This window comes from Rhinopithecus roxellana, chromosome 7 (genome assembly GCF_007565055.1).
Source record: "Rhinopithecus roxellana isolate Shanxi Qingling chromosome 7, ASM756505v1, whole genome shotgun sequence".
Classification (NCBI taxonomy): domain Eukaryota; kingdom Metazoa; phylum Chordata; class Mammalia; order Primates; family Cercopithecidae; genus Rhinopithecus; species Rhinopithecus roxellana.
The window spans coordinates 33,425,955-33,449,170 of NC_044555.1; the positions used below are offsets into that span (position 1 = coordinate 33,425,955).

At 47.8% G+C, this 23,216-nt stretch overlaps 1 protein-coding gene across 3 annotated transcripts in view; it reads right to left on the bottom strand.

Annotated features, from left to right (window-relative positions):
* Positions 1-23,216, bottom strand: part of IQSEC2 (IQ motif and Sec7 domain ArfGEF 2) — a 90,900-nt gene that overhangs the window by 24,184 nt on the left and 43,500 nt on the right. The window contains exon 2 of one of the 3 annotated variants that reach the window (XR_004058428.1): positions 9,827-10,560. The exons of the other annotated variants lie outside the window; for them this stretch is intronic. The gene's annotated coding sequence lies outside the window, so the exon portion shown is untranslated. Of the gene's footprint in view, positions 1-9,826; positions 10,561-23,216 lie in introns of those variants that run through there. 3 annotated transcript variants of the gene reach the window in all.

Genomic DNA, 23,216 nt, shown 5'->3' on the forward strand with positions numbered 1-23,216 from the left:
ACAGCCTTCTCCCCTAGACCACTCTCCTCCCAGTCTTGTCTCTTCATGCCCTTTTTTCTGTCCCCTCACAGCTCCACCCCTTCCCACAGACCTCTTCCCCTTACAGCTCCATCCCCTCCTGGCCTTGTCCCCAACACAGTGCACTGTGATTTCCCTCCCAGTCCGAGTCCCAGCACCACCCCAGATTAGCTCCTTCGAAGCGCCACTCCCTCCCAGCCCTGTCCCAGTTGTGTGAGGCCCACCCCTGCACCCTGCCCACCCAGACTCTCCCCTCACCTGCCCAGCCCTGCCCCCTGCAGCCTGGCCCCTGCCCCTGGTGCTTGAACTCCAGGCCAGGCCAAGCCAGTTCCCAGGGTTCCCTGGCTGCGAGGGCAGGGCCAGCAGCAGGGCAGGGCAAGCAGCGACAGTGGGAGGCGCCTCCCATCCAGCATCCTCACAGGTAAAGAGCAGCCCTGCGGGGCAGCTTCCTTTTTCTCCTCATGGCCTCCTCTGCTCAGCTGGGGGAAGGGGGCAGGGGGTTCTCCACGCGTGGCAGGAGCTGGGCCCTGGGATTGCCCGCCCTGGTTTCCCAGAGCTGTTGCTCCACCAGAACTGCTCCCATGGTGCCATGGCAACCAGGCTGCCAGGGAACCCAGGTGGCGACAGAGCCCAGGGGCCTTGAGCCGAGCCTGCATGGTGAAGAGCTACAGAGGTGGGGAAGACAGGGAAGGAGTCGGGCGGGAAGGAACACGAAGGTGAGGCATGGAGGAGGCTGTGGGGGGAATAGGTGTGGCTGGGACCCAGAGAATGGTTTCATCATGGGGGGAATAAGGTTGGAGGCTCTTGGCTGGTAAACAGGCAAAGGGGTACTCCCCAGCCCCTATTTAGCAGAGGGGAAGGCAAAGGGCAGAAATAGGCTGGGGTGGGTACTGGGGGGGACCCTACCAGTGCAGGAGCTTAAGCTGCAACAGGCCTGCCAGCCTTGCAGCAAAGCGCTTTGCACTGGGGGCTGGATGTGGCGTGAAGGCTGTGCCCACGAGGCCCGGTCCCGGGCTGCAGCACTGTGGAGCTCGGCTCCGCCCTAGGGGGAGCTCCCTCCACCCCAAATTCTCTTCCCTCCACCCCACCCTCCACCCCAGCTCTCCCTCCACCCCAAATTCTCTTCCTTCCGGAGCCTGGGACGGTGGCCCTGACATCACCCCCGCTCCAGGGTTCAGCCCCAGCTCAGCCCACCCCTGGCATCCAGGATGTTCCTCTCCTCCCTGCCAGGACTGCAGGATCATGCCCACTAATCTCTCAAACCTCCCCTCCCAGCACACGGCTCAAGCCCAGTTTTGATCAACTGTCTCCTGTATGCATGAACCATCATCTATAACTTCCACTGCTCAGAAGAGATAGCCCAAGTCCCTTATTCTGGCATTTGAGGCTTCTCCAAGATACAACAGCTAATATTTATAGACCATTTAGTACATTTAGGTACAATTGCTACCACTTCACACTGAATAACCTGTTTACTCTTCAAGACAACCATATGAAATAAGTACTGTAATTTATCTTCATTTTACACGTAAAGAACCTGAGACCCAGAGAGGTTAAGTAACATATCTATGGTCACACAGCTACTAATGATAGAGCCAGGATTCAAATCCAGGCAGTCTGACTCCAGAGCCCACACTCTTAAACATTAAGCCATACTTCAGGGTTGGCTGCCAGCCCCCTACTCCATCCACCTGTCATTCCAGCCTGGCCCAGATCCTGCTTTTCCCAAATGCTCCACTGCTTTCTATCTCCAAAACTGCTCATACAGTACCTACCACTTGAAATGCAATCCCCATCGTCTCCGCCATCTGCAATCTGAGAAATTCCCCCACATCCTAGTTCCGTCAAGATTCAGGTCATATGCCACCACTAAGAAGCCCTCCTGAATCCCGCCTCCAGCCAGAAATTATTGCTGATCCTGTTCAGAGCTCCCACACACAGCACATGTCTGTCCTGCTTTTTATGGCACAGGTTAGCTTTGGCAAAGCGTGACAGCTATTTGTGTTCATGACTCCCAGAATCCCAGCTCAGGAAGAGAGTTTGATAATCTCCCAGCTAACACAGAGCACACGGCCTGGAACACAGTAGGTGATCAATAAAAACTGCCGTCCAGAGGGAGTCAATGAATGTGCTCAGGAGGCTGCTCTAAGAAATACTCTCTCCTGAACTTTTACCACAGCCTCCAATCTCCTCTTCCAACCCATTCTTCACCCTGTGGCCAGTGAGAGCTTTCAAAAGTACAAATCTGGGCCGGGCGTCGTGGCTCACTCCTATAATCCCAGCACTTTGGGAGGCTGAGGCGAGCATGAGGCCAGGAGTTCAAAACCAACCTGGGCAACGTGGCGAAAACCCGTCTCTACTGAAAATGCAAAAATTAGCCGGGCGTGGTGGTGGGCGCCTGTAATCTCCTGCTGAGGCAGGAGAATCGCTTGAATCCAGGAGGCAGAGGTTGCAGTGAGCCGAGATTGCGCCACTGCACTCCAGCCTGGGAGACAGAGCGAGACTCTGTCTTAAAAAAACAAACAAGCAAACAAACAAATAAAAAACAAACAAATAAAAAAAACCCAACAACAACCAAAAGTACAAATTTAGGCCAGGCACCATGGCTCATGGCTGTAATCCCAGCACTTTGGGAGGCCAAGGCACGTGGATCACCTGAGGTCAGGAGTTCAAGACCAGCCTGGCCAACATGATGAAACACATCTCTACTAAAACTACAAAAACTAACTGAGCATGGTGGGCCTGTAATCCCAGCTACTTGGGAGGCTGAGGCAGGAGAATCACTTGAACCCAGGAGACGAAGGTTACAGTGAGCTGACATCGCACCACTGCACTCCAGCCTGGGAGATAGAATGAGACTGTCTCCAAAAAAAAAAAAAAAAAAATGTACAAATCTAGTTGAGCACAGTGGCTCATACTTGTAATCCCAGCTACTCCAGAAGCTGACATGGAAGGATCACTTAAGGCCAGGAGTTGAAGACCAGCCTGGGCAACATGGCAAAACCTCGTCTCTACCAAAAATACAAAAAAATTATTCAGGTGTGGTGGCAGGCCCCTGTATTCCCAGCTACTCGGGAGGCTGAGGCACGAGAATCGCTTGAACCCGGGAGGTGGAGGTTGCAGTGAGGCAAGATTGTGCCACTGCACTCCAGCCTGAGTGACAGAGAGAGACTCCATCTCAAAAAAATAAAATAAAAATAAAAAATTAGCCAGGCATGGTGGCGCATGCCTTTGGTCCTAGCTACTAGGGAGGCTGAGGCAGAAAAATCGCTTGAGCCCAGGAGGTCAAGGCTGCAGTAAGCCGTGATGGTGCCACTGCACTCCAGCCTGGGCAACAGAGTGAAACCCTGTCTCAAAAACAAAAACAAAAACATAAACAAACCATACTAACCTAACTATTTCATTCTCTCACTAAAACCCTTCCACAGTGCCAGATAACTCACTCAACAAACAACAATTGAGCACCTTCTGTATGCCAGGCACAGTGCTGGGTGCTGGAAATATACTAGTGAGCAAAATGCACAAGGACTTTCTCAGGGAGGTGATGTTCTAGCGAGGGAATGGGTGTGGCTGGGACCCAGAGAATGGTCTCATTATAGGGGGCACAAGGTTGGAGGCTTAGAGAAGAAACAAGTAAATATATCCTGCCATTTCAGGTAGCGGTGAAGTGCTAGGAAGGAAAATAAAGCAGATTGCAAAAAGGTGCTGTTTGAGATGTGGTGCTCAGGGAAGGCCTTTCTGGAGCAATGGCATATAAGCAGAGTGCTGACGGAAGTGAGAGTAAGTTGCATGGCAAAGGCAGTAGCAGTCCAGAGAGAGGGTACAGCCAGTGCAAAGGCCCAGAGGTAGAACAGAGTGAATGAGAGGATATAAGAGATAAGATCAGAGAGGTCATGGGGGCCAAATCGGAAAGGGCATGAGCCTACAATAAAGACTTTGGTGTTTGCTCTGATTGAGGTGAGCAGAGGAGGGACATGATCTAACTTGGGTATTCCAGGAATCAGCAGCCATGGAATAACCTTCAACTTCCTCAATGTGGCCATGGATGGCTCTCCTGACTTGTCCCCCCACCTCATATATTCTCTGCCCCATTGCCCCAACCTGGCTACCTCCTGCTCAGCCTTCAACACTCAGCTCAGGTGTGCCTTTCCATGCCTGCCTGCCTGCTCCACACAGGCTGCCTTACACCTGCTCCTCTCAGGCTGCTGTAGGGCCCTGTTGTTACCTCTAATTCCTAGGACAAAGGCACTACTTAGCTCATTGAATTCTTGAAACTTATCAAGGCAAGCACCATTAGCCTCATTTTATAGATGAAGACACTGAGGCTCAGAGAGGTGATATAAAGTTGCTCAAGGTCACATAGTTATTAAGTAAAAAAGCTAGGATTCAAACTCAGGGCCCAGGCTTTTCATGACATCTTGCTGCCTCTCCTCACTCCCAGCTCCGTGCTGCCCCTGGCTCTGCACTCTTTGGCAATTCCTCCCTTGAGAGCTCACCCCCTGTTTTGGTTGCAAAGGGAATAGTGGCAGGGAGGTCGGGCTGTCAGCACAGCCTCCCACAAGGGAGCCTAGCAAAAAAAGGAGGGTGCTTGAGGGCGTTGCTTCTGATATCATACATACTGCTGAAGAAACAGCACTGGGGATGTGGAATCCCTCAAGTCAGAGCCCCCAGAACAACATTCGGGAACATGCTGATCACATGGAAAATCTCTCTTCTTCTCTTTCTCTCGCACACATACACACACATGCACACACAGAGACAGAGAGAAAGCCTGTTGTAGAGTAAGATGCTGGGCAGGCCGAGGCTCAGGTCCTGATTGCCACTAACCAGCTGTGTAAGCCCAGGCATGTCACTTTTCCTCTCTGCACCTCAGTTTCTCATCTGTGCAGGGTCAAGCAAAACCAATTCCTTCTTTGGATTCCTGGACTTCAGAAAGGGTCTGGGAGCTCCCCCTCACCCCGGACTCTTCCCAGCCAGGAGCAAAACATCTGCATGTGCACACACACACGCACACTCACACACATGCACGCAGAGGTACAATAACACAGACACATCCAAAGGCAGACAAACGTAGAAACAAAAACACATCCACAGACACATGAAAATAGACACAAACACATGCAGACATGCACATATACGGACACGATCACACACACACACATGCCCATGTGCACTGTCTGCTGGGCTATTCTGTGGGGGAAATTGGAGAGCATCCTCTGCAGAGGGGGAAATAAGCTATGTTACACAAATAACCACAGTACAAAGCAGAAAGTTATCAGGGCTGGGGAACAGAGGAAGTGCTGGGGGAGTGCAGGAGAGAGATCCCTTCTGTTTGGGGGTGGTTGAGCAGAATAAAAATAAACTCGCACTTACTGCGCACCTTCCCTGTGTCAGGCATTTTCCACACATTATTTAATCTGCATGGCAAACGTGAGGGAAGAATTAGGATTCCTATTTTGCAGATGAAGAAAAAAACTCCAAGAGGGGAAATGACTGCCAAAGGTCTCAGAGCTAGCAAGTGGCAGGACAGGGATTCAAACCCCAAAGCTTGTGCTAGTTCCTCTGCTGCCTGGAAGGCTTCCTTGGGGAGGAAGCTTGTGGACTGGGTCTTGCCTGGAAGGAGTTGGTAGAGATGAAGAGTGAGGGAACATTGTGTGCCAAAGCACTAAGATGGGGAGAAGCAGTGTACGATGTTCCACAGGGATCTGGGGTTGGCCTGCCCATGGCAGGGGCACTAACCCTCCTCGAATGCTGCTCCTAATGGGAAGTCTTCTCTCCCTCCTTCCCTTTATTGGCACTGCCCGGAACCAGGCAGCCAGCAGGGGATGGGATCAGGATGCAGTTGCCATGGAAACGAATGGGGGCTGTTGCCATGGATATCATAAGATGAGGGCAAGAGGAAGCTAGGGATGGTGAGGACTATCCCCATGACAACTTAGGTGGCAGTGGGGGGAACGGGACGGACCGGAAGTAGAGACAAGAAGACAAGACGAGGAGGTCATTGCACCTGGATGGGGCCAGGGGCTTTGGGTTCTGGAAGGAGCAGACTGGGCCAGAAGACTGGACCCAGTGGCAGGGGAGAGAGGAGGCAGGGGGACTGCAGCCACCTCTCCCTCCAATATTTCTTCGGCAAACTAGTTCTGCTGCCCAATCCCAGTGTCACAGGGATTCTAAGCCCGAGTCCAGCCTCGCTTGGCACAGGAACTGACAGGGGAGAAAGAAGCCTTTGAAGGAGCTGAGCTGACTGGGTATGCAGTGGGCATACACAGGCTTTGGGAGCGCACAGACCTGGGTTTGAATCCCAGCTTTGCTGCTGTGCAGCCCTAAAAATAATAGTTGTCATTTATTGAGTTGTCACTTTGCTAGGCTGAGCAACTTTGCAAGGTCTGGGTTGTTCTCTCTGAGGAGGACAGCACAGATGATGAAACCTGCCCGAAGCCTTGAAGCTCGGCACTGGTGGAGCCAAGATTCAAACAAAAATGTATCTGAACACAAAGCTCGTGCTCTTAGCACCACCCCACCGTCTGTTGCAGGCACTAGCAGTCCCTCCAAGGTGCAGTCCTTGCATTCTTCATCTCCCCGTGCCTTCCCACAGTGGCACACAAGGGATTGGATGCTGGGTAAATATTTGTGGAGTGGGTGAATGAGGAAGCAACCCAGGAGGAAGCAGGAAGGACTGAGTTTAGATGGAAGAAGCTCCTGACTTCAAGAGCAATGACTCATGGATGTGGCTGGCCAAGGGTGGTAGAAGATGCACAGAGCTGGGATGGACTGGACGGACTAGGCTTTATGAACTATCCAATCCCACAGACCCAAACGGAGGTCCAGAGAGTCAAAGTGACTTGCCCAGGGTTGCACAGGACAAGAATCCCCCTCACTTCTGGCCAGCATCCCACTCTTAGCTTCAGAAGCCTCTCTGAATCTGGCCTGTCTCACCACCTCTCACCTCCCACCCTGCCCTGTAAGTTCCTCAGTGTCATAGGCAACAGCAGGCTACTTGCAATTCCTATACTACAGCAAGCTGATCCACATCACCAAGCCCATGCTCATACTCTTCCTTTGTTTCTTCTGCCCAGAATGTCCTCTGTCTCCCCTTCACCCCTGAACTTGTTCGGTCTGGGTGAGCTCATCTTCGTCTTGCAGTACCCTGAGCAGGTTGGTCCTTCTGGGAAGTCAATGCTGACTCACTCCTGCCCCTCGCAGAACATGACAGGGTCAGTGACTCCCTCCCCTGTGTCTTGTGCATACGCATATATCACAGTCAGTCTTTCTCCCTGGCTAACTTGTGGTTCTCTCTTAAAGTGTCCGTCTCCTACCCCACACCCCCGTCCTGTTTCCCAAGGGCAGCAACCTGGTGTGATTCACCTTTTCGAACCTATGGCGCTCATGCCAGAGCTAAGCACACAGCAGTTACTCAGCAGCCACCCTGGGTCCTCGAAGACCACAGGTAGAAATCACGTGTGTCTGTGTGTGTGTGACCATCCTGCCTGACAACTGTCACCCTAAAGGCCACAGCCTCACATGCTTAAAAGCCACCCACACCCAGCCTTGTGATTACATCCACCAGACACACACATCAAGGCTGCCAGGTACATAAAGTCACCACTTCACACAATCAACCTCGCATCCAGTCTCACATCATCACATTTCCTCAGCTCTGCAGCAGTGTGCACAGTCTCGCGACTGTGAGACCTGCAGAGCCTCGTGCAAAGACATGTGTGAGGATGCCCGGGCACATGGAGACCATGCGTGCACACATATTTGTCTCACGGCTGATCAAAACCCTGCCCCCTTCCCACAGCACAAGCCCTCTGCCCGATTCAGTCAATTCAGTTGCCCACAGGTCGGGAGGGCCATCTGACCCTGACTTGCCTCCTCCCTCTATGTAGTTCAACTCCCGTCCTCACCCCCACACTTGCTTCTCTCTCCATTCAGTGGAAGGATGGAATGGTCTCCTCGTCCCCAGTCCCAGGTCTCCTACATTCACACACCTTGGAGAGCGGTGTGAACAGAGTAATGTACCCAGCATTCCCCTGCATGACCCTGGAGTTCTCCCCCAGGTTTTTGTCTATGTGGCCCCTGTCTCCTGTAATGCCTTCTCACCCCTTGCCACCTCTTCAAACCCTTACCAGCCTTCAAGGCTCAACTCTTGCACCGCTTCCTCCAGCAAGCCCTCCTGGACACCACATCTCCCCACCCACCTTGACATCTCCTTCCTCTCTGGGCCAGGAACAAAATGTGCTCGTTACTGAAGCCATTCCTGTCCAGTCATTTTAACCCTTTGCATCCTCCCTACTTTCCCAAAGGATTTCTCATCTCCCATCTCCCCCGGGAGATGGAGAACTCGCAGAGGACATAGCCACTGTCATGCTTTAAAAAAAAAAATCTTTTTGTAGAGATGAGGTCTCACTATGTTGCCCAGGCTGGTCTGAAACTCCTGGCCTCAAGCCATCCACCTGTCTCAGCCTCCCAAAGGGCTGGGATTACAGGTGTGAGCCACCACACCTGGCCTCTGTCTTACTTTGGATCTCTCACAGTATTTAGCGTCAGGTCTTGTACCCAGTAAGGGCTCAAACAATGCTTTGTTGGTTAGAATGAGGAAGAGTAAATAAGAGAGACAGGCAGGGAGGGAGGGGAGAAATAAATGAGACTTTGAATGGGTGAATGAGTAGATGAGTTGAGCAAGTAAGGCAATAAGTGAGGGAAGGAGGTGAGGTTCTAGGAAACCTAGAGGTTCAATGTGATAGGGATGCTGAAGGGAGGGAGGAAAGAAAAGACAGGAGAAAACTCTCACTTGGGCCTTAATCAAAATAAGAGCCACCAATCACAGCACACTTGCCCAACAGTGCACAAGCCCCCATGCTGGACTCGTTGTGTTCTTTCTTGCTAATCTTCATGAAAACCCAGAGAGGTAGATATATTCTCACTGTACTCAGGAGGAAAACAAAGCTCAAGGAGAAGAAAAAACTTGCTCAAGGTTATACAGATGTAAGTGGCAGAATCAGAAGGTAAACTCAGATTTGTCTAATACCAAAGGCCCAGAGAGGAAAAGTCGGGGGTATGAGCCCACTTTGGGGTCTCCGGCTGTGCTCCTAACACAGACACATCATGGAAAGTGTGAGTCCTACAAACCCGTAAAGGACATCTTCCACCCTCCAGTTGACAGCCTCCAGGGAGTCTTAGAACCAGCCTCTGGCCAAGTGCAGGGAATATTTAGGGTTGCTGCATAGGGGGGAAATGGCTTCCTCTCAGATTCAGAGATCCCTAAAGTTGTAGAATCAGAACCTTAAAAGTAAACGATCAAGGAATCTAAACATTGCAGAATATTAAAATTGCATCTTCAGAATTTGTTCAAATGGTAGAATTATGCAATCTTAAAACCACAGGATTGGAGAATCCCAAAATCACTGCATTGTAGAAATAGAAATCATAAAATTGCAGTGGAATGTGTCACTGAATCATTGTCTATTAAATTCACATAATCATAGCTTCTTAAAACTGTAGCATCTCAGATTCACAAAATGTCACAGCTGGAAGAGCCATTGGAGACCCTCTAATCCAACCCTTCTCCTTTCTACAGATGGGAAAACTACATGTCAGAGAGGTCACGCGACATGTCCAAGGTTAGCCTGCCCATGTTGGGAGTCATTCATGCATTTATCGAGTGCCTCCTGGGTGTTGACGAAACCACGAGTCAAACCCTACTCTCTTTCCCGGCCCCTATTCCCAGCCCTGGATAGGAAAGAGGGCAAAGCCCTGGTGGGGATGGGAAGAGGGAAGTAGGGGTGGGTGGAATATACATCAGACAGAGAGAAGAGATCAGCTTTTATTGATGGAAATTCCTTTGTACACAGCAACACGTACTCTGAGAGGCCTTTTCCTCCTGATCATATTTACAGAGCACTATGGGAGTGGCAGAGGGCGTGGGGTGAGGCCTTCAAGCAGTGGAGATGGCAGCAATGGCCACAGCAAGGGAACAAATGACAGGGAACTAGGCAGGCTGGGTCCTGCCCCCGTCTGGTCCTCTGAGCCCTAGGCACCCTGCATCTCTGTTTGTGCTCACAGAGGACAGAGGTAGGTCCTTGGGATGTCATTTGGAGACCTCTCCAGTAGTGGCAGGCTCCAGGGTGCCTGGGAAGTGGGAGTGCGGGTACAGGAGGGTCCAGGTTCCACGCTCCAAGCTCCAAGTTCTGCTTCTCCCACATTTTAGTCGGACCTAGGGCTCCAGCTCTCTTTAATTCAGGGGCTGGAGTCCAGAGGAGACAGCAGTGGGGATGGGAATTCCAAGAAGGAGGTGGGGGGAGGAAGGGGTATGATGCTTGCCCATCTGGTTCCTGAAGCAGGGGACAGGGTCCCATGGGGGATCTGTGGGGGCATGGGCAGGGGGAAGGAGGGGCTGGTTAAGGCTTTTGCTTCTGCATAGAAAATGGCCCTTGTCCTCTCAGTTACCGAGAGGAGGGACTACTGCACTCGGAGGCCGGACAGCAGAACTGGTGAGCGTCTTCCTCTTCCTCTTCCTCAGTCTCCTCCTCCTCCTCTTCCCTGGGGCCAGGAAGGGCGGGGTAGAGGCCACAGGCGGCGGGTGACAGAGAGAGGCAGAGGCATTAGTTTGCAGAGCAGGGGAGATACGCGAAGGGCCAGGACCGGAACCAGAAGTTGGGACGAGAATGGGGGTCAGGGTCGGGAGGCCAGTGTGATGGATTATCCAAGGCCACACCCAACTCAGTGTGCTGGGACAGCCCTCCCCAACACCCAGCCTGGGCTCAGTCTTAAGGTCACCTTCAGCGTATATCAACTCCCTTTCTAACCCTGCCTGGTGCCTGACCCTCATTTTAATATAATAACAGCAACCTGCTCTCATTTTGCACGCATCATCTCACTTAGCCCCTACAACAGCTCTGCAGAGGAAAATTTTAGAGATGAGGAAATTAAAGCTCAGAGAGGTTAGATAACTTGCTCCAGGTCACACAGCTGGGTAAGTGGTAGAGTCAGGATTTGAACCCAGAGTTCTTAGAGCTCCAAGTCTCAGACTCATCCCACTAGGTCCTTTGGGTGAACTTGGCACTATCTCTAGAAACCCACCCCGTTCTTGAAGGACGAGGATTTGTATTTCCTGAAGGTTCAGGCTCAGGAAAATGGGAGATACTTGGAAATGGAGTATGGGAAGCCCACAGCTTTGGAAGCAAACAGACCTGGGTTCAAATCCCAGCTCTACAAGTGGTTCCAGGTTATATGCCCTCTAGCGCATTATTGTCACTCTTGAAGCCTCAGTTTCCTCATCTGTAAAAATGGGGCTCGTGATGTGAACCTCCCAGGACTGTTGCAAGAACTAGAACATATATCAAGTGTCTGGCAAACAACAGCAATGGGAACATGGTGGTAATTATTGTTAACTACTCGTAAGCCAAATCTAATTCCCAAAGTGGCCGTCTGCCCACACAGAAGCAGCCATAGCAGTGGGAGAAGAGTTGCTGAAGGAACAAGCACCTATCCCTAGGGTGCTGCTGAGCAGTACCAGGGGCCAGGCTGCACGTGGCATTCACTGGTGCTGGGCTACAGTTTCATATGGTGGATGGACAGACAGTTGGGATGGGAGGGGACCAGGTGGCTTGGGAGTGACAAGGCTGACCTTCTGGGGACAGGCAAGGAAACAGTTACCCTTATTCCCAGACCCCTTGGCTCAGGGGATACAGGAATTATGGAATCCAGGAAACTGGAAGAATGGGAAGAGGTGGGAAGGAATGCAGACAGGGAAGGGAAGGGAAAGGAAGGGAGGGCACTGCTGTCCATCTGACGGACAGACAAGCACACACACGCACGCACACGCCTTTCTCAGACTCAGAGCTCCCTCTGACACATTGTTCCACGGACTTCCTGAATCAGCAAAATCACATGAAGCAGGGCACAAGTTCTGGGCAAGTAGCCCTCCCTTTCTGAGTGTCCCATTCCTCATCTATAAAAAGAGAAGATCCACACCTCTCGAGGCTGTCATGAGGAACAAATAATATTCCATTCCCACCACTCACTCCCCTCTTTTCCAGGCCAGGCCACTGCTTCCTCTCCCCCTAACACTTAAGTCACCTCCTGATTTCTTCTCCCTCCATTCTTGAACCACATTAGCCTTCCTAAAGCCCACCTTCAAGCATGCATCTCTTCTACTCAGACACTCACTGCCTCCTGGATAAAGTTCAGGGTCCTCAAGTTGGCATTCGAGGCTCTCCCATCATATGGCCTTACCAGGCCTTTCCTGTTAGATGGCAAAAGTGCAGGCTATGGAGTCAGACGGACCTGAGTTTCAATACCAGCCCCGTCATTTACTAGCCGGATGACCTTGGGTTCATTTCTTCACCATTCCAGGACTCACTTTCCTTACCCGCAAACTGAGGAAATACCTATTCTGCAGGGTGCGGTGGGACTAAAGGAATTCAAATATGTACTAAGCAAGGCTGGTGCTTAGTGCATGGTAACTATTATTATAACAACCATTATAGTGGTATTCATGTTCCCTACTCACTCATGCCCAACCTTCATCAAGCTAGCTTGTTCATTATTCCATCAGCATGCCCAGCCTTTTCACATCTCTATGTGTGTGCTGATTCTGTTTCTTCCACTTAGAATACTCTTCCCTCTGCACAGAGATCTGCCTATTACCATCCTTTCTGAATTTCCTGACCCAGCTCAAGTGCCACTTCCTAAGGAAGTCCTAGCCAGAAGTATTCTCTGCTTCCTCCCAGCTCCAGCATCCATTCCCTTGGCCAGGGCTCTCCATTTGTTGCTTTGAACTTTCCTGAAGCATTTCTTTCACTAACCCCCCAATACCCTTGTATCCTCACCACTACCACCGCTTTGCTCCTCTGTAAGAAAGAGGGGGCCCCTCTAGCATTTAAGGCCAGTCTCTTCACCTGGACTCTGGAGCCCATCCCCATTACCTCCTCCACAATAATCATCCCCTCTCCCTCCTGCGTTTTCAACCTCTCCCCTTCTGTTGCCTCCTTCCTATCAACATTTATAGAAGCTCAAGTCTCTCCCATCTGGGAATAAAAACCCTCTATCTGCCCCCACATCCCCCTGTGTCCCTCTCTCCTCTTCACAGCTAAGCTTCTTCTTAAGAAACCCGTCTACACTGGCCATCTCTGCTTCACTTCGGTACCTCCCACAAGCTCTTCGACCCACTGCAATCTGCCTCATGCGCCCACCACTCCACGGAAGCTGTTCTGAGGAAGGTCGCCCAGGCCCTCCTGATGGTTAAAGCCAATAGACTCTCTTCCGCCCTCAGCTTACTCCCCACAGGCTGCAACATTTGACACTCTTAACAAGGCCCTCCTCTGCATGGCCCTTTCCTTCCTCTGCTTCTGTGAGCCCACCCCCACTGCTTTTCCTCCTACTGCTCTGACCCCGCCCCCATTTCTTCCTGGGCTCCTTCCCTACATGTTGGTTTCCCTGTCCCAGTTCTGCTCTGGTCCTCTTCTCTTTCACTCCACACTTTTTCAGTGATCTCATTCCATTTCATAACTTCAGGTGTGGATCCCTCTCTTGGGTCCCGGACCCGTCGAGCCCAGAGCTTGCTGGACAGCTCTACCAGGACGGCCCTTTGGGCCTTCAGTTCTCATAGGGATCTCTGACTTAGCATCTCACCATTGTCCTTAGGCACCACCATTCATCCAGTCACCTGAGCCCAAAACATACCTTGGAGTCACCCTAGATTCTTCCTGCCCCCTTAGCAAGTCTGTCACCAATTATTGTGGACTCTACCTCCTAAATAGCTCCAAAAGATAGACTGTGATGTCGCCCCTGCCATCTCATCTTCTACTCCTCTCGCTCCTTCGTCAGCCTTTTTCCCATCACACTGGTCTCCCTGCTGCTCCTCAAACAGACCAAACACACTCTTGCCTTGGGGCCTTTACACCTGAGTTTCCTTCTATCTGGAACATCGTCCCTGAGAGGTACACGGCTCACTCTCTTACCTCCTTCAAGCCTCTGCTCAAATACTTTCTCATCAGAGAGGCCCTCCCTCTCACAAGGCACCCCAACATTCTCTACCTTATCACCCCAGCTTTATTTTTCTTCATAGCACTTACTGACATCAGATACACTCTAGACATTTAGTCGTTTATTTATTTATCTGTCTCAGTCACTGTAAGATCCATCAGGACAGGCATCTGTTCTGTTCAGTGCTAAACCCCTAGTGCCTAACACAGTGCCTGGCATTCAATAAATATTTGGTGAATGAATGAATCCAGCGCCAGGCATGAACATTCTAACTTACTGCGAACTCCAGCCTCGGTCATCTCCACCTCCTCCTCTCTCCCCGGTTACCTCTTCAGTCTCTGACTCCAGTCCTCTCTTCCTCCCGATCATCTTTCAAATCCATCTCCTCGGCTCTATGCCCACGACCTTGGCTTCTCTCTCCCTTGAATTACTGCAGTAGCCTCCTCCCTCATCTCCCTGCTAAAATGCTAATTTGATCATGTCACTTTTCCTCTTTTCCTACTCAAGAACTGTTCATGGCTCTCCAGCTGCCTACCAAAAAAATAAAATAAAAAGCCTGTACTCTTCAGACAGCTGCTTGAGGTAAGCCTGACCTCTGCACCCTCCAATGTCTGATTTCACCTTGCTCACCTCCAGGCCCTTGCAGACACTGTCAGCACCTCCTCCCCCATCTCTAACTCTCAGAATCCTCACGGACCTTGAATGACTAGCTTAAACACAGCTTTCTTCAGGAAACTTGACTGACTCACAAAGCAAAAGTAATTCCTCTGCAAAATCCGCAGGGAAATGAGTATTGCCAGTGTCATTTGGGATCTCTGAGAACCAGGGGTAGGATGAAAGTTAGTAAATATGTCTGAGACCAAGGACTCTGGATGCTAGGTGCGCATTAATAGACGTTCCCTTTTCCCCTTGCACTATTACCCTGGCACGGACTCACGTCCCTTTGGCCCTCTGCTAACTTTGACTCATCCTTGACTCTTCCCTTTCCCTCACCTTACACATCCACAACAGTTTATATCATCTGACACTTCTATTGAGTCTATCTCATTAATAACTCTCAAAGGATTTGGATTCTATAATTTGAAATTAAAATGCTTCTCAACAAATGGTGCTCATTGGAGTCGTGCAACACAGTAGCCCTGCTCAAATCCATTTCTTCTCTGCCAATACCCCAGTTTAGGCCTTCCAGCTGGTCTCCCTGCATACAACCCATTTTTCATACTGACTGCTAATGTGATGTTTCTAAAACACAAATTTTGCCAAATTACTCTCCTATTTAGAATCCATTCAACTGACACTTTGTCACCAAAAATATTGGTTCTCAACCTTTTTGGGGGGAATGCAAACCCCTTTACCAATTTAATGAAAGCCATGGACCATCTTTTCCACCAAAAAATGCACATAGGTACATGCATGCAACATTTTGCATTCAATTTCCGGAGGTTCCTGGGGTTCCTGAAGCCCATCTGAGACCCATGCACCCCAGGTAAAGAACCTCTGGACCTTCCCAATAACATCTCGTTTCTTTTCCATATGCTATATGCTATTCCTTCTGCCTGGAGTGCTCTTCCACACTTCACCCTTCTGTCCCTGGCTCTTACTTAACCTTTAAGACCCAACTCTTAGGCTGAGTTGACCTGTACCAGCCCCAGACAGGGCCAAATTCCTTCCTCTGGGCTTCCATACCTTTCAGTGTTCTCCTCTGTCAGAGCCCTTCTCAGTCTCCCTGAGTGACTGGGAACTCATGGAGGGCAAGAACTGTTACCCAACAGAGACCCTGGTCACAGCAGTACTCCAAAAGTATCTACTGAAATGAACACTAATAACAGCTACTCTTTCCTGAGTACCCATTATGTGCCAGCCACTCAAATTCTGAATGCATTCACCTGAATGAGCTCAGTTCATTCAGTAAATGAACCCCATGATGTTGGTGGTATTGAGTCCTATTTAACAGATAAGGAACTAGGCTCAGAAGCGTGAAGTGAGTTGGTGAAGGTCAGCCAGCTAGTGAGTGACAAAGTTGGGATTGAGATTGCCATGAATGCCGTGGCAAGTAGTGGTCCACCATGCCTCACTGCCCTGGACTGTGAGATTAAGAGATGGTATCAGTAGGAGAGGACCAAGAACCAGGGCCAGAACTCCCTACTTGGAATCCCTTTCCCAGGAACGCCTACTCTTACTTTCCCTCCTGCATCACCTTTATGTAAGCCAGGACCAGGCACCTGGTTCTCTCTTCTTATGATGCAACCTGTGTACCCTGTACTCCTCTCAGCCTTCTCATCCCAAAGCCCTGCTATGGTCAGGCCCATTCTTTGCTCCAGAACCATCTCCAGATACACACAGCTTTGAGATTGAATCCAATCCAATGCTACACAGTTGGCTATGAGGAAAACAAGACACAGGTAGTTCCTCCTCTTCTAGAGCTGACAGTCACCCAGGAGCCTTCCATGCATTATCTCCAATACTAAAGACAGCCCTAAGAGGTAAGTTGGCATTAGCCCCATTACATAGATGAGGAAACAGAGGCTCAGAGGATAAATGACTTGCCCAGAGTCACCAAGTTGGTAAGTGGCAGAACTCGGGCTTGAATAAAGGTACTGACTCAATTATTTTTCCCGTATGAAGTCATCCTACTTGGAGGGCCAAAGAGTGAACAAGACCATTTCTGGTGGAGGAAGGGGATGAAGGAAAGCTAGCACTCTTCCAAGACTCATTACAAACGTCCCCTCCAGTAGGAAGCCTTCCCAGATGGGGTTAATTGCCCTTCATCTGGCAGCCTTCTGGGCCTACTTCTGTCCCATCCCAAATCACACTATGGTGTCAATGTCTACGTGCCTTTCTCCCTTCTAGACTTCAGCTCCAGGACAGCAGGATCAAATACAATTCATTCCGGTATTCCACCAAGGGTCAGCACAAGGCCTTATCTAAAGCAGGCAAGACAGAATACTTGCTGAATGAATGAGGTGGTATCTGAGCTAATTATTAAAAGGATCTAAACAAAATCTGAACAGCTAGATACAGGGAGAAGGTATAAAGGAGGAGGGAAATGAATTAATAAAAGCAAGGAAATTAGACCAAGGAAAAAGGCCAGTAATTTTGAAATTATGACAGGGTGTTCATAACATGTTTTCATTGTTGTTATGGGGGTTATCTTTTCCTTACAAAAATGGGATCATACTATAAATCCTGTTGTTGTTGCTTTTTGTTTTTTTTTTTTTTTTTTTGAGATGGAGTCTTGCTCTGTCGCCCAGGCTGGAGTGCAGTGGCGTGATCTCGGCTCACTGCAAGCTCCGCCTCCCGGGTTCATGCCATTTTCCTGCCTCAGCCTCCTGAGTAGCTGGGACTACAGGCGCCTGCCACCACGCCCGGCATTTTTTTTGTATTTTTAGTAGAGACGGGGTTTCACTGTGTTAGCCAGGATGGTCTCGATCTCCTGACCTCGTGATCCGCCCGCCTTGGCCTCCCAAAGTGCTAGGATTACAGGCGTGAGCCACCGCACCCGGCCTATAAACCCTGTTCTACAACTTGCTTTCTCCATGTAACAGTAAGTCTTGTAGATCTTGCTGTGCGAGTATACAGAGATCTACCTTTTTTCTTTGGATCTGCTACAGAGTAATCCATAATATGGGTATATCATGGACTAAGATCTATTCTCTACTGATGGACATTTAGGTTGTTTTAATTTTTCAGTATCACAAGCAATGCTGCACTGAACATCTCTGCATATGTCTCGAAGTATTGAGGGTTAGATTCTTAAAAGTTGAACTGCTGGGTCAAAGGAATGCACATTTTGTTTAAAGTGCACATAAAAGTTATTTCCGTTACTTTAACATGTTTGCAGACTGGCTACAAAGAAAGGTTATTCCTACTCACATAATCTTGTCTTTCTTTTGAGAAGCATATATCATGCACCTTTTAGTTAAGAGTTGGTTGAGAATGATATCCTACAAGGGCATGTGATAAAGAGTTGCACGGTCTGGCTTATGTTTGCAGTTTAGATTGCGGTGTTTTAGAAAAGGCCTCTGGCTGGCCAAGTTGGGGTCCTTCTGGAAGCAATATCTTGGAGAAATCTAGCTCCAAGATATGGTTCTCAGCATGGAAGAATTTAGGATTCTGGTGGTAACTGACAAACTAGCCTCATAAAAAATGTTACCAATTTGCACAAGGTATCTGAGAGGTTCTGTTTCTCCAAAACCCTTCCGATATTTTTAATTTGGATACCTAAAAATGGCACTTCATTGCTTTAGTTACATTTCTTTAACTATTAGTAAGCTTGGGCATCTTTTCTCATTTATTAGCTAATTGTCTATTTCTTCCCTGAATTGCCATATCATGTTATCGCTCCATTTTGAATGGGTTTTGTGTCTTTTCCTTTCTAGTTTCCAGAAGGTGATATAGATATAGGCAGAGATATTAACCTTTTGCCTGATATCTGTGTAGCAAGTACTTTCTCCTAGCCTGTTGCTTATGTTTTAATTTTGTGTATAGTATCTTTCTCCACACAGTTTTAAATTTTAATGTAGCCAAAATTATTACTCTTTATGTTACAGCTTATGGGTTTTTAAGTCATGCTCAGGAAGGCTTTCTCCACCCTAGTATTATTAAAATATTCCAGATATTTTTCTGGTACTTTTCTGGCTTTTTTTTTTTTTTTTTTTTTTGACAGAGTCTCCCTCTGTTGCCTAGGCTGCAGGGCTGGAGTGCAGTGGTGAGATCTCGGCTCACTGCAACCTCCACCTCCCGGGTTCAAGCGATTCTCCTGCCTCATCCTGCCGAGTAGCTGGGATTACAGGCATGTGTCACCAGGCCCGGCTAATTTTTGTATTTTTGCTGTTTTGCCATGTTTCCCAGTCTGCTCTTGAACTCCTGAGCTCAAGCAATCCACCCGCCTCAGCCTCCCAAAGTGCTGGGGTTACAGGCATGAGCCACTGCACCTGGCTTTGTTTTCATATGAGACAGGGATTTCACTTAAATTTTTTTCCCAAATGGGTAACCAATAGTCCCATATCGTTTATTGACTCCCCACTGATCTGAGATGTCTTTTGTCATAAATTAAATTCCCATATGAACATGAGTTTGTTTCTAAACTCTCTATTTTTTTTCATGTCTGTAGTCCTCTATTTCTGTGATGACAGAACATTTGAAATTATTGCAGCTTTTTGGTAAGTTTATATTTAACAGAACAAGTTGCCCTCATTCTTTTTTTTTTTTTTTTTTTGTGACTGAGATCTTGGCTCACTGCAAGCTTTGTGCCCCAGGTTCACACCATTCTCCCACCTCAGCCTCCCGAGTAGCTGGGACTACAAGCGCCCGCCACCACACCTGGCCAATTTTTTTTTTTTTTTTTTTTTTTTTTTTTGTATTTTTACTAGAGACGGGGTTTCACTGTGTTAGCCAGGATGGTCTCAATCTCCTGACCTCGTGATCCGCCCACCTCGGCCTCCCAAAGTGCTGGGATTATAGGCGTGAGCCACTGCACCCGGCCACCCTAATTCTTTTTCAAAATTTTCTTAGTGATTCATGAACATTTACTCTTCCGAATGAACTTTAAACTCCAATCACTCAAATCCCAAAGAAAATACCACTGAAATTTTAATAAGGAATGCAATGAATGTTTTGATCAAATTGGGAACAAAATGTCATTTTTACCACAGTGACTCTTCTCATCCAGGAACAAGATATAACTTTGTTTTACTCAAGTCTTCTTACAACCGTTGATGAAATTTTATAGTTTTCTATAGAGAAATATTTCACATTTCTTGTAAATTCATAGTGGTTTTATAGAATTATTTTTTCTATTGTGAATGGGATCTTTTCTATGATGTGTTCTAATTAGTTATTGCTGGTACTCAGAGAAGTTAATGGTTTGTGTGTATATTTGTCTGTGTCTACTCAGTGCACTGACTTTTCTTCTTAGTTCTACTAATTTTTTATTATATTCTCTTCGATTATCTAAGTAGACAATCATATTATCCTCAAATAATGCTAATTCTAACTCTGTCTTTCTAACATTTATATCATATATTTCTTTTGTTAATCCCACTGGTTAAAACTTCCAGAAAAATATTGGTTAATAACAGTGATACCAGCCATCCTTATTTTGTTCCTGAATTCAATGGAAATGTATCTAGTGCCTCACTGTTACATTTGATGATTCTCTTTGGTTTCTGATAAAAATTCTTTACCAAGTTAACGAAGTTTTCATGATTCTTAGCTTACTATATTAGTCATCTATTGCTGTGTAACAAACTACCCCAATACAGCAGAATAGATGTATAATTTAATCAGATCACTTTTCAGCATTTATGGAGATGATTATATGATATTTTCTCTTTAATATCTTAATACAATAAATTACAATAACATTTCCTAATGTTGAACAATCCCTGCACTCTTGGGGCAAGCTTTCATTTGTCACAATATATTCTTCTTTTACTACACTGATGGATTCCATTTGATAATCTTTTATTGAAAATATTTGTTGCTCTATTAATATGTGGCATTAGGCTATATTTCTTTTTGTTTGTTTGTTTAAACCTGTCCAGTTATACTAGCCTTATAGAATGAACTGGGAAGCTATCTATCTTTTCCTATTATCTGATCTTTCAAGATTTGCTAGAATGTCCATCATACCAGAACTTCCAGAATACCAACTGGACCTAGTACCATTTCTGGGGAGAAAACTTTGAGCCTTTTTTTTTTTTTTTTTTTTTTTTTTGAGATGGAGTCTCACGCTGTTGCCCTGGCTGGAGTGCATGGAGTGCAGTGGCGCAATCTCGGCTCACTGCAACCTCCGCCTCCCAGGTTCAAGCGATTCTCCTGCCTCAGCCTCTTGAGCAGCTGGAATCACAGGTGCCTGCCACCACACCCTGCTCATTATTTTTTACTTTTTACTTTTAGTAAAGACGGGGTTTCACTATGTTGACCAGGCTGGTCTCGAATGCCTGACCTCGTGATCCACCCACCTCAGCCTCCCAAAGTGGTGGGATTACAGGCGTGAGCCACCGCGCCCAGCCACTTTGACCGTCTTTTAAGTTTCTTCCACACTTTTCCATTTTATTCACGTTTCCTGTCCCTCCTTAAGTCACTCTGGTAATTTACATTTTCCTAGAAAACCACCCAATTAATCTATATTTTCACACTTACTGGTATAAAAGTGTATACAATTTTTATTTTATTTTTTATTTTATTTTATTTATTTTACTTTGAGATGGAGTCTCGCTCTGTCATCCAGGCTGGAGTACAGTGGTGCGATCTTGACTCACTGCAACCTCTGCCTTCCAGGTTCAAGTGTTTCTCCTGCTTCAGCCTCCCTAGTAGCTGGGATTACAGGCGCACACCACAACGCCCAGCTAATTTTTGTATTTTTAGTAGAGACAGGGTTTTGCCACATTGGCCAGGCTGGTCTTGAACTCCTGACCTCAGGTGATCCGCCCACCTTGGCCTCCCAAAGTCCTGGGATTACAGGCATGAGCCACTGAGGCCAACCAATATTTTCTTTTTTTCTTTTCTTTTTGAGACAGAGTCTCACTCTGTCACCCAGGCTGGAGTGCAGTGGTATAATCTCGGCTCACTGCAAGCTCCACCTCCCGGGTTCACACCATTCTTCTGCCTTAGCCTCCCAAGTAGCTGGGACTACAGGCACCCGCCACCACGCCCGGCTAATTTTTTGTATTTTTAGTAGAGACTGGGTTTCACCATGTTAGCCAGGATGGTCTCGATCTTCTGACCTCGTGATCTGCCTGCCTCGGCCTCCCAAAGTGCTAGGATTACAGGCGTGAGCCACTGCGCCCGGACCCAATATTTTCTTTATAATAACTTTTTTTTTCATCTCCTTAGAATCTATGGTTAAATCCCCTTCCTTATTTTTTATTGTATTTATTTATTTAGCCTTTTTCTTAGTCATATCTGCCAAAGAATGTCTACCAAACTAGGTAGAGCTGGTCTTTCCAAAAGTCATATTTACTTATTAATACTTTATCAAATCTTTTGTTTTCCATTTAATTAATTTCTGGTTTTATTTGTAGTAATGATTCTGCTTTGTTTTGGTTATTTCTAGCTTCTTGAGTGGAATAATTAGTCCATTTAATTTAAACCATCTTGTTATTTAATAAAAGCAATTAAGATTATATATTTTCCTCTGGGAATCCCTGTGCCCGTATTTTATAGGTTTTAATTTGTAGTATTTGTTTGTTTGTTTGTTTTTGTTTTTGTTTTTTGAGATGGAGTCTTGCTCTGTTGCCCAGGCTGGAGTGCAGTGGCACGATCTCAGCTCACTGCAAGCTCCGCCTCCTGGGTTCACGCCATTCTCCCGCCTCAGCCTCCCGAGCAGCTGGGATTACAGGCGCCCACCACACGCCCGGCTAATTTTTTGTATTTTTAGTAGAGACTGGGTTTCACCGTGTTAGCCAGGATGGTCTCGATCTCCTGACCTCGTGATCCGCCCGCCTCGGCCTCCCAAAGTGCTGGGATTACAGACGTGAGCCACCGCGCCTGGCCAATTTGTAGTATTCTCACTGACATTTATTCTAAACAGTCTATAAATTCCACTCTTATTTCCTCTTTAGCACAAGTATTTTTAAACTTTCAAATGGGGAGGAGGGCCTAGCCTTTTTGCTGTTGCTGTTAATATTTCCTTTTATTGAGTTGTAATTAGAAAACATAAAATGGGTTTTCTAATTAACTTAGAAATAATGTTCTCCAGCTGGGCGTGGTGGCTCATGCCTGTAATCCCAACACTTTGGCAGGCCGAGGGGGGTGGATCACGAGGGCAGGAGTTCGAGACCAACTCTGGCCAACATGGTGACACCCCATCTCTACCAAAAGAAAAATATAAAAATTAGTTGGGTGTGGTGGCACATGCCTGTTATCCCAGTTACTCGGGAGGCTGAAGCAGGAGAATTGCTTGAACCCAGGAGGCAGAGGCTGTAGTGAACTGAGATCACGCCACAGCACTCTAGTCTGGGCGACAGAGCAAGACTCCGCCATGGGAAAAAAAAAAAAGAAATAACGTTCTCCAAAGATATGGGCAGATTGTTCCCTCTGCCTAACCGCCCTTCCTCAGTCTATCCAACTGGCAAACTCCTATTCATCCTTTAAAAAAGCTGGAATTTCACATAGTCTAGGACCAACCACTCAGGCCTCTTGGGCAGGTCTCCAGGGAAGGATTGTTTTAAGGAAGGACAAACTACAGATAGATCCTGAATGTC